The sequence below is a fragment of the Aythya marila genome, assembly GCF_965140915.1.
Source record: "Aythya marila genome assembly, chromosome: 1".
Lineage (NCBI taxonomy): Eukaryota > Metazoa > Chordata > Aves > Anseriformes > Anatidae > Aythya > Aythya marila.
The window spans coordinates 50029907-50042405 of NC_139042.1; positions in this window are offsets into that span (position 1 = coordinate 50029907).

Genomic DNA, 12499 nt, shown 5'->3' on the forward strand with positions numbered 1-12499 from the left:
TGTCAGAACCAATACTTAGAGAATACTTACAAGAGTTCTATTTTTAGGATACCTCAAGGATGAAAAAGATTATATAATAGGGCATTGTATCTTCAAGGAATTTAAAATAATCCGAGCATTATGGTTTAACCCAGCAGGCAGCTAAACACTGCGCAGCCATTCACTCACTCCCCCTAGTGGGACGGCGGAGAGAATCAAAGAAACAAATAATAAAAAAAAAAAAAGTAAAACATCGTTGAGATAAAGAGAGTTTAATAAGACAGTGGATGATGATGATGATAACAATAACACACACTTATGTACGTATACAAAATAAGTGATGCACAATTCAATTGCTTACCACCCATCAAGTGATGTCCAGCCAGTCCCAAGAAACAGTTGCCCTCTTTCCCACCATAGCCTACTCCCCACGGCTTTTGTTGTTCAGCAAGATGCCATATATTATGGAATATCCCTTTGGCCGGTATGGGTCAGCTGCCCTGGTTCAGTACCATCCCAGCTCCTGCTGCACCCGAAGCCTCCTCACTGGCATGGCGGTAAGAGAAGCTGAAAAGTCCTTGGCTTAGAGTAAGTACTGCTCTGCAACTCAAACATCAGTATGTTATGGACATTATTTTTCTCCTAAATCCAAAAAATGGCAATATACCAGCTGCTACAAAGGAAACTATCTCATCTGAAACCAGAACAGTAAGATTTTGAACTTTCTATTGAAAGTTCAATAATATATTATTATAATATATTTCTGTTTTTGAAGTTTTCAATTTTTATTATCTCTAAAACTAATTTTGCCCAGCTTCCAAGTCTGTATTTTTATAACTTATCATATGTGATTTTTTTATAGTCTTGGAACCTCCAATATAATTCTGTGCCTTCTGTGTTATTGTCCCATACCAGTACTCTACTACACTGCATTCTAGGCTTCTTCTGTTATACCAGACTTGTTCTCTTGAAACCCAAGAGGAATTTGTTCAGCTCTGGAAAAGCCCAGCATAACAAAGACATGGAACACTTGGAATGAGTCCCAAGGAGGGTCATGAGGATGATCAGAGTCTTGGAACACTTCTCCTATGAAGAAAGGCTGAGAGATTTGGGGTTGTTCAGCCTGAAGGTACCCAGAGAGACCTTACGGCAGTCTTTGAGTATCTAAAAGGGGCCTACAAGAAAGCTGGGGAAGGACTCTTTTTCAGGGAGTGTAATGATAGGTCAGGGAGTAAACTAAAAGGCTTTAAACTAAAAGAGAGTATATTTAGATTAAATATAAATTCGTTACTCAGTGGTTGGTGAGGCACTGGAACAGGTTGCTCAGAGAAGTTGTGGCTGCCTCATCCCTGGCCAGGTTGGATGGGGTCCTGGGCAACCTGGTCTAGTGACAGTTGACCCTGCCCATGGCAAGGATGTTGGAATTAGCTGATCTTTAAGGTTCCTTCCAAACCAAACCATTCTATGGTGATTCTGTGATGATGTTTTCACCTAAATTGCATCATTATATTAGCAGTGAATATTTCTACCCACTCAGAGTAGTTACTTATTGTATGAAAATTGTGACTATGCCACACAGTTACACAAAACTAAGCAAAGTGAAACAAATGACATAATAACTATTTCATTATTAGAAAATTGCTGTTAAAAATAAGCAAGCTAAAACAAATACCCAGGCAGGCCAAGAAGAGTTCAAACAAAGCCTTAGAAGCTTCAGCCCAGCTGGCAGAAAAAACTCTGGCTTGTAAATAGCAGTGACAATGCTATATTTAAAGAGTTAAATGGTTAGAAAGCAAGGTGACACCATGAGGCTTGCTTCCTCTATGCTGAAGTGCTTTTGTGAGAAGATTTTTGTCTGGTTCCAAATCACATAGCACTTGGTTCTAGGTCTCCTCATGGTGCCAAGTGGTAGCCCACTGGCAAAATGCATTGCCATTTTGTTTGGGTGTGACTCTCAGCTCAAATTGTGCAAAAGAAAATGTGAAAATGTGATAATTTTTGAGTACAAAATTCAGCATATATGTTGCTCTATGCCATGGAGTGTGACATGAATAGTAAGGGTGAGGACTTTCAAGCCTCAAAGCCAAAGAAGTGTTGGAGGACAGAGGAAGATGTAGGAAGTTCATTTTCATTCCCTTTTGAGCGCAGTACTTGGACTCTGTATCCGCACAAATGTACTCAGACTTTGTCTTAACAGAGTTATTTTGGGAAGAGGTGATGAACCAAGAAATCAGGAAGCAAATGTTTACACAATGTGGATGATTAGATGATGAGTGCTAAAGCTTATTTAACTGTGTAAATATATCCATGGATCTAAATACAAGTCCATGTATCTTCACTTTGAAAAGAAGAGCTCTGAAATTTCAAAAGTATCTGAGCTGTATGGTGAATATTTGTTTCTCACTCTACCTCTCAACATCTTTCTTGGACAAACAGTGGCATGTATTTAGAGTGGCATATTTAGCATTTATTTAGTGGCATATTTAGAATGTTAAATTGGACAATATTATTAAAGTTATCCATACATTCCTATCCAGTGGTCCATAAATAATTTTAATTATTGATTTTAATGTTGCATCTGCACCATATTATTGCAGTGCCATTAATGACTCATTAATGCACTTAGATTTCCTGCTGATACCAGCATAATGAATAAAGAATATTTCCTATGACAACATAATCAAGAAGGCAGAAAAAAAAAATGTGAATACTTTTCTTTGTATTTTAATGAAAGTAGTGTTTGATAAATACATCGTATTAGCATTACTAGGAAGGACCTTATCAAGTATGTGCCTGGTAGCTGTATGTGCATCATATTTTATTATTTAATTAATTTCAATAGTACTAAGGCAAGATAATCAAAATGAATGAATAATATAGCAATCTGGCAGAAAGATGATTTGTTTAGAACCTCTTGATTATAACAATTTAGAAGAGTAGTTATCCTTAGTGATGAAAAAAATGAGGAAGGATTTCCTGAGATGTATATCTTGAAGGAGTTGAGGAACAAAAATCCTTAGCAGTTATACAAATTAAAATGCATAAATTGCTAGAAAAAAAAAAAAAAATGTGCTGAAGAAACACTCAGAACTAGATTCCCTGTTACAGTGTATCATAGCATCTTAGTTCCCTGGCCACCCAGATTGAAGGTACTTCTAGTAGTAAGCCATGTTTGCCATCTCCTGCATCTTTTGTAGGTTCACTTTCAACTGAGAACAGGAAAGAACATACAGGTTTAGTTGTGCAAGATAAGGTAAAGAGTACAATATGAGTATGAGGTACTACAAAAAAAGATACTTCCTGTCTCCCATGTAGATTAATAATAATAATAATAATAATAATAATAATAATAATAATAATAATAATAATAATAATAATAATAAAAAGCACCAGGAAACGAAAGTAAAAACAAGATGTTGAATCTGTCATGTTCATGGAAGCCAGTGACGACCTGCAGATTTGAAAGACAAGGCGAACATAGAAATTTGGGGATTTGGGGATCAGCTTGACAGAACCATTTTAGCTAGGAAGACTTGAAACCAACATTTTTGATGTATAGCAGGAATAACTGGCTTCTGTCATAAGTTGTTCAGAATTAAATCAGGCTATCCACAAATCCCTAAAGATGCTTCTGTAGAGTGGCTTGTTACTCTGTGTTTGAATAATAAGCAATTTCTTTATTGTAGGAATCAATGGTCAAAACTTTTTCACCTATACTATACAGAATGTTAGGTCAGATTAAGAAAATTGTTTAACATATAAGGCTATCAAATTTCAAGAAAATTATTCCAAGAATTGCTTTTCTTCTCTATTGAACCAAATGTACTAATGGAATACTTTTCTGTAACTCACTATAAATGCGATTGTTTATTTCCTGAAGTAAATATAAAATATAATTTCTTTATTAAATTGTAACTTCTTCAGAAAATAATGTCAAATATTAAATTTAGAATGCATTATTTAGAATGAATTCTATGTCTGTGGTGTTTTTGTTTATTTATTTATTTATTTATTAATCATAATTACTGTATGGAACAGAACAGTCATCAGTCCCTCCCCTAATATTTTAACATATTCACCAAAAAGTCAAGCCCAAAATAGTGAGGTTATTTTCAGCATTCAGGAATTAGGAATTAATTCAGGGAACTAGTCAGCAAGGTCCCCTGGGAAACTGCTCTTGAAGGCCTCGATGTCCACCAGTGCTGGTCATTCTTTAAGCAATGCCTCCTAGAAGCACAAGATCAGGCAATTCCTAAATATCGCAAGTCAGGCAGGCGGGGCAGGAGGCCGGCGTGGCTGACCAGGAACATTCTAATGGAGATTAGGCGGAAACAGAGAGTGTTTCGCTACTGGAAGGAGGGCCAGGTGTCATGGAAAGAATACAGGGATGCTGTTCGTGTTTGTAGGGAGAAAGTTCGTGTGGCCAAAGCACACCTAGAGTTGAAGCTGGCTGTGTCTGTGAGAGAAAATAAAAAGTTTTTTTTTAGATATGTGAATGGAAAAAGGAGAACTAAAGAATACATAGGGCCGCTCCTTGATAGGGAAGGTCTCCTCACAGACAATGACATAGGCAAAGCAGAGACGCTTAACGCCTTCTTTGCCTCTGTCTTCAATGCCGATGATGGGCTTCGGGACCCAAGGTGCCCTGAGCTGGAGGACTGGGACGGTGGGGATGACAAACTCCCAACCGATCCTGAACGTGTGCGGGATTTGCTACTCCACCTGGATCCCTACAAGTCCATGGGTCCAGATGGGATTCATCCCCGGGTGCTGTCAGTCTCACGTCAGTGCCTGGTAAAATCATGGAGAAGATGGTTCTCGAACTTATTGAGGTGCACCTGGGGGACAAAGCAGTCATTGGTCCCAGCCAGCATGGGTTTGTGAAGGGTAGGTCCTGCCTAACTAACCTGATTTCCTTTTATGATAAGATCACCCATATGGTGGACCAAGGGAAACCAGCTGATGTGATTTTTTTGGACTTCAGCAAGGCTTTTAACACGGTTTCCCATAGGATCCTACTGGACAAAATGTCCACCATACAGCTAAATAAAAACATCATACGATGGGTGAGCAATTGGCTAACGGGCAGGGCCCAAAGGGTTATGGTAAATGGGGCTGCGTCAGGCTGGCGGGCGGTCACCAGTGGGGTCCCTCAAGGCTCCATTTTAGGGCCGGTACTTTTCAATATTTTTATAAACGATCTGGATGTAGGAATAGAAGGTATTTTGAGCAAGTTTGTTGATGACACCAAACTTGGAGGAGTTGTGGGCTCGAATGAGGGTGGAAAGGCCTTGCAGAGGGATCTGGATAGGTTGGAGAGCTGGGCGATCACCAACCGCATGAAGTTCAATAAGAGCAAGTGCCGGGTCCTGCACCTGGGACAGGGAAACCCTGGCTGTACGTACAGACTGGGCGATGAGACGCTGGAGAGCAGCCTAGAAAAGAGGGATCTGGGGGTCATGGTAGACAGCAAGTTGAATATGAGCCAGCAGTGTGCCCTGGCAGCCAAGAGGGCCAACCGTGTCCTGGGGTGCATCAAGCACGGCATCGCTAGTAGGTCAAGGGAGGTGATTGTCCCGCTCTACTCTGCGCTGGTGCGGCCTCACCTCGAGTACTGTGTGCAGTTCTGGGCACCACAGTATAAAAAGGACATGAAACTGTTGGAGAGTGTCCAGAGGAGGGCAACGAAGATGGTGAAAGGCCTGGAGGGGAAGATGTACGAAGAACGGCTGAGGTCACTGGGCCTGTTCAGCCTGGAGAAGAGGAGGCTGAGGGGAGACCTCATCACAGTCTACAACTTCCTCGAAAGGGGGTGTCGAGAGGCAGGAGACCTTTTCTCCATTAACACTAGTGACAGGACCCGCGGGAACGGGGTTAAGCTGAGGCAGGGGAAATTTAGGCTTGACATCAGTAGGGGGTTCTTCACAGAGAGGGTGGTTGCACACTGGAACAGGCTCCCCAGGGAAGTGGTCACTGCACCGAGCCTGTCTGAATTTAAGAAGAGATTGGACTGTGCACTTAGTCACATGGTCTGAACTTTTGGGTAGACCTGTGCGGTGTCAAGAGTTGGACTTGATGATCCTTAAGGGTCCCTTCCAACTCAGGATATTCTATGATTCTATGATTTATTTAAATATTCTACTTAAAGTCTATCAGCACAAGAAGCACATTGCAATATCCAACTGAGATCTTACTGATTTACTATTTTTGAAATATATTTTTGTAAGATTTAGTTTTGACAATTCTTTCTCTCATCATATCTTTCTCATGAAGTAGTGTGTTTGCCAGGAGGACTGCAGTGATGAAATGTCTTACAAAGATATTTTCCAGCTCAGCTGGTCACAGGTAACAATTTTTATGCAGCAATTTCATAAAATTCCTTTTCCTGCTTTACTCTGTTGTTTAAAATAATAGCTAGTAGTAGTTTTTATTGCAGTACAGTACAGGTAGCCATATTTGAGGGCATATAAGGTCAGGAAGACATTTCAATTAAAGAAAAGAGAACATTGGGAAGCTGAATTTGACCATCAGTAAATAAAGTTTGCACTTAATGTGAAGAAAGGAAATGTCCTTAATCTTCTAATTCACTGTGAATATTTTTGTTAACTAATCCTTTGAAACTGTAGCAAGTATCATGCAACTACTTCATAATGTAATTAATTCCAAGTTCAGGAAAATGCTTTTGATTTGTTAAAAGCTTTTGGCTCTGTAACTGCCACCCTCTGAAGTCTCTTGCAATCTTTTTAGGGATACTAGTTACTTGATTTCTATTTATCTATTTATTTATTTATTTAGACTTAGTACTATATTTCTCGATTTATCTGAATTCTATATCATGGATTTTCATGTGACTTAGGTCCTGGCAAATTCTAAATATTAACTTGTTTATATATACTAAAATTCTTTAGAAGTCATTACCCTTTTGATTATTTTTCCAACTCTATAAATGGCACTATATAATATACTATTTTTCATAACACACATATTTTATTGATTCACAAACATTTTTCTTAGGGTCAATAAAGGGTCAAAGGGTCATTAAATATTCTCAGCAGTAAAAAAAAAAAAAAAAAAAAAAAAAAAAAAAAAAGATTCAATAAAGATGAAGTTATATGAGTAAGAGTTGTTTATATAAACCAATTCAGTTTTTAGATATATAGTCAAAACTGAATATTTTAATAGGCTACATTTCACTTAGAATTATAGAATATCCCAAGTTAGAAGAGATCCACAAGGATCATCAAGTCCAATTCCTGGCAACCCACAAGACCATCTAAAAATCAAACCATATGTCTGAGAACATTGTTCAAATGCTTCAAATCCAGCAGGCTCAGTGCTATGACCTGGGGTGCTTGTTCCAATGCCCGACCACATTCTCTGTGAAGAACCTTTTCCTAATATCCAATCTGAACCTTCCCTGATGCAGCTTCAAACCATTCCTTCATCCCTTCATATCACTTCTCACAAGAGAGAAGAGATCAACTCCTTCCCCAGTAGTCCCCTGTATTCAGTCTGTCTGGGTTGGAGTTAACTTTCCCTGCAGCAACCCATACATTGCTGTGCTCTGCACTTGTAGCTAGAACAGCATTGATATTCCACCAGTGTTGTGTCTACTGCTGAGCAATACTGGCACTGCATCAGGACTCCCTCCAACTACCCTCCCCAAGAGCCAGAAGGCACATCACCAGGGCAGATGACCTAAACCAACCAAAGGAATATCCTATACAATGAATATCACAGTCATCAATAAAAGGTGGGAAAGGGGAAGGAGAGGGGGGCTCTGGTTGTGAAAACACCTGTCCTCCCAAACAACATCTATAAACGTTGAGACCCTGCTACAAGGATGTGGTCAGGCATTGCTCATTGGTGGCAAGTAGAGTGATTTCTTTCCTCTGTACTTTCACACCATTCTTTGTGGTTGTTGTTTTTCCTTTACCCCTTTTCTTCTAGTTAAAAATAATAATAATAATAATAATAATAATAATAAATAATTTTCCTTTAGTCATTATTTTTCCTTTAATTTAATTATCCTTATCTCAACCAGGGGGAACAAGAGAGCGGTTGTGGTGGAGTTCACCGCATAGAAAGGTCAAAACACCATATCCCCCTTGTGAAGAAACTGTAGACTGTGATGAGACTGTCATTCAGCTTTCTCTTCTGTAAGTTGAACAAGCTAAGTTCCCTCATCCACTTCCTCATATATCTCTGGACCCTTCACCTTCTTCATAACCATTCTCTAGTAGTTTTATGTCCTTCTTATATTGTGGAGCCCAAAACTTTAGGCAGTGCTCAAGGTGAGGCTGCTTTAGTGCAAGATTGACTGAAATCCTGTAAAAGTAACTTATTTTTCTCAGCAGATGAATGTAATCCAGAAATGAATGATATATATAAAAAATGTAATATTTTTGTGCCTTCCAGTGTTTGTTTATCATCAATTCATTCTATATAAAAACTCATCCTAAAATGATTAGTGGAATGGGATTCATCAACTCGGATGCAGATGAAAATATAGGAAAATATAAAGTAGACCACTCCATTTGAATTTTCAGCATGGACTCTATTATAGTCAACAGAGACTCTATTATAGCCAGGGAGAGTAGCAGACATTTTTCTTCTCATAAAATAGATGTCCAATATAGAAAGTATGAATTGCTCCCTAAACATAATTATTTATCTCCTTTGAGTATAAAAAGAAGTTTGGAGTGATTAGCTGATAAATATCTAAAGTGAAATGCATTGAATTCTATTGTAGATGTTTAGATAAATACTTGTACATTTGTACAGATACAAATATATATGTAAGAATAAATTTTACATTTTTAAATGTAGATTTTTTTTTTTATAATAAGTACGGAAAGCAATTACATTAATATAAGCAAAACTGCAGAGAAAGAAGCCTTTAAGATAGGACTTAATTGTCTTAATAATATTAAGATAATCAGTCATAATTTCATACCCTTACTCACATTGAGTGAATATTGACATCTCACTGAACTAAATGGGATTGCTAAATAGGGTAACACTGATCTTTAGTAAGAAACTATGAACTCTAGAAATTCTCAAAGTCGAACAAGATTTATGTGTTCTTTAGGATTTGCTCTATCTAGAATCAAGGAATTTCCATGCATATACCTGATGTTGAGTTATTTTATACTTAGTTCTTTAATTTGTTGAACAAAAAATATTAGCATTCATATTTTATTGATCTTTCATTGATCCTTCAATGTTTTGCTTTTTGTTTGTTTGCTTGCTTCATATCATATTCATATAATGATCTATCTTCTTTTCACAGAAACATATTTCTCCGAATCAGGACGTTACTTTTTATAATAAACTGGTTATAGGTGAGGTAATTTGTAAGGAAAAAAAAAAAAAAGTATTTAAAGCACAATTACAAACAGTGTGTCTGTTCTTTTCTACATTAGTGTGAAACACTGAAATGACAGTTGGAAAAAAAAAGTATGCTTTCACAATATACATAGCAAGTTTGTCTTTGTTGTGGGTTAACTCTGGCTAAAGGCCAAACTCCCACCTAAATTCTCTTTTACTCCCTCTCAGCAGTACAACAGTAGAAAATAGGATGAAAAAATCTTGTGGGCTGAGATAAAAGGAGGAAGATTTCATACCAGTTACCAACACAGATAGAATAGTAAACCAGGGAAGAAATTATTTAATTTATTTCCAATTAAAATAGATTTGGATGTTGAGAAACAAATACAAAACAATTAAAACGCCTTTCCTTTTCCAACCACCCGTCCTCTTCACCTTTGCAGGCTCAATTTCACTCCTTCATTACCAACTCCTCGACCTCCTCCTCACCCTACTGAGGGAGGGCAGTGTATGGGAGGAGGGGAGGGAGGATGTTTAACAGCTGAAATAACAGCTCTTCTCTTCCTCCTTTCAGTTTTCCCATGCTCCACCATGGATCCTTTCCAGGGGCTGCAATCCATCAGGGACAATTTGCTACCCAGCTCTTCACAGACTGCAAGGGAATGTTTGCTCCGGCAGCTGGGGTATCTCCTCCCCCTTCTTCTCTCACCTTGATGTCCTCTTTGCTGATTCTCACTATCTTTCTTGGTCTTCACTCCTCTTCTGCCCTTAAATATGTTTTGCCAGAGGTGCCTCTGGCGGGATGTACTCATCTACATCCTGCCATGGATCCATTGTATCAGGCTGGAGCAGGCTATGTCTGGCATGGGCAGCCCCTGGCTTCTTCTCACACAGACCACCCCCTGCAGCTCCCCCCATTATGCTCGTTGCATAAACATGGACATAAACATGTGTACAAACAGACAATGAATTTTAATTTAATATAACATGTTTGATAATGGAAAGTGATTACTCAGAATAAGAATTAATTGATTGATTTGAGTTGCAAAAGTAGGTTTTACCTTTGTTATTTTGTTATATTAGCCATTCTATTAAAAATGTGCTTAAAAATGTAATTTTGGTTAGTGAGATATAATTTTTACATTAAATATTCTCAGAAGGTGGAGCATCAAGAAACAAATCTGATAAATGGTTCTTGCATAATAAAAAAGGATAAGCAGTCAAAAATCCTTCCCAATAATATATATATATATCAGATAATTATGTCTACTTTTCCACTGTTAAGAACTGACAGTTTTAATGGTACTGTCAATACAGTATCCCTGGCTACAAAATGCATAAATCTGGAGTCTGGGAGAAAAGGTAGCTACAGACATGTTTTCAGAAGTCTTGTGTTGTTTTGTTTTGTTTTGTTTTTGTTTTGTTTTGTTTTTTGTTTTTTTCACTGAGGGTGTTGACCAATAAGAAATAGACATTGTCTATATTAATAAGCTAAATTTTTCAAATGGTCCAGTGATGGTTTTAACCAAGGGCAATTATAATTTTCCTCAAAATTTCTTGTCCATTGTTGCAGTCATCATAAGCTAAGGATTATTCTAAATAGACAGTGCCCATGTTCACACCTTGTTCTGGAGCTTTAGTGTATGTATGCTGCCCAATGCATGGTCTCACAATCAAAGAACTGTCCTGGACAATTTTAATTAACTGTCAGAGACCAAGCTTTGTGACACAGTTTCACTTAGCTTGTGTATTAATCACTATAGTCAGGGCATTTTTACCCAAACACTTTAAATGTAACTGAGAAACTTTTCAGGTAACTTCAGCCACGCAAAAGCCACATATACAGGATGGGATTCATTTGCCTGAAGACAGATGTCTAGTGCAATTTGAGATTCCTTATATCCTGTGTGGTTTTCTGCTGCAATTTCAGAATAATGTAAGTCTCTTATCCGTCCAGTGACTCATCAGTCCTATGAGAATGTCTTAGATACCACAGAATTTCTAAGAGGGAATATATCTAAGAGGTAAATCGGTTAGGTAAATCAGTGAAATATCCTGGTTAACTGAAAATTTTCCAAAGGACTGAAATAAATGACCTGAGGTATCTGAGCGACCTCTGTCCTTAAGGTGACTGGCAGTAGGTTCCTAAATTTGGGCAACTGAATGAAGCCCTGAAGACTGGGAATCAATTAACTAAATGAGAACAAAACTGACTAATTTGCATGCAGAAACCTAAAATTTGGATTGTGTTGAATCATACATATTCTAAGCTAGTTATTCATGTTACCTATATAATCATTGGAAAGATTTTGACATCACAAGAGAGCACCTCATGGCAGCTCTTTTAGGGATGGAATGAGTGATCTTTTGTAAGTGCTTCAGTCTGCTGAATAGAATGGGAAACAAATCTAGTCTAGACTAGTGAATTAATGTAATTGAAGAAATTAAATCCCATTCCAGCAACTTAAGGACTTAAGACTTAGTGGTCTTTTAAAAATCTAGGCATTTATTTAGTTGTCTAAACAGAAGAACACCATTTTATTTGTCATGCTCTAGGGTATTTGACTGATATCACATAGGACTAACAGTAAGTCTGAACCTTTCTGAATTGGTCAATGGCAATAAATATACCCTACGTTATCTTAAATTGTTTTAAATATCAATATTTAGGCAACGGAATTAACATCCTAAAATCCCTTTAAATTTAAGTTTAAATATTCATGGCTATTTTTTTTAGAGCTGACACTAGATCATTTTTATTATTAACATCCAGTATTTGTTCTAACTTTGTTATCTACATGAGTAATGATATGGGGCACTACCAATTTAAGGAATATGCAAATCTGCATAAGAGAAAATTTATGTGAAGTAGTACTTAACATTTACCCCCAAATAGCATTGCTGTCATTCTTTCAAAATCAAAAAGCCTTGCAAATGTTAAACAACAACAACAATAACAACAAAACCTCTAAACTTGAGAATTTTAGGGATGTTATTTGTCATTAAAAAAACAGATGAAATTTGAAAAGTCACAGCAGTATTTGGGACGTGTACTATTCTATTGTACTTGGTATTTATTTATTTATGTAATTCTATAGTCTTTTGGTAATCTGTCTTCACATAATAATAATCTAATACTTTAATGGCATCAATGTTAATCACTGTAATGTGAGCTGCAAGAACAACAACA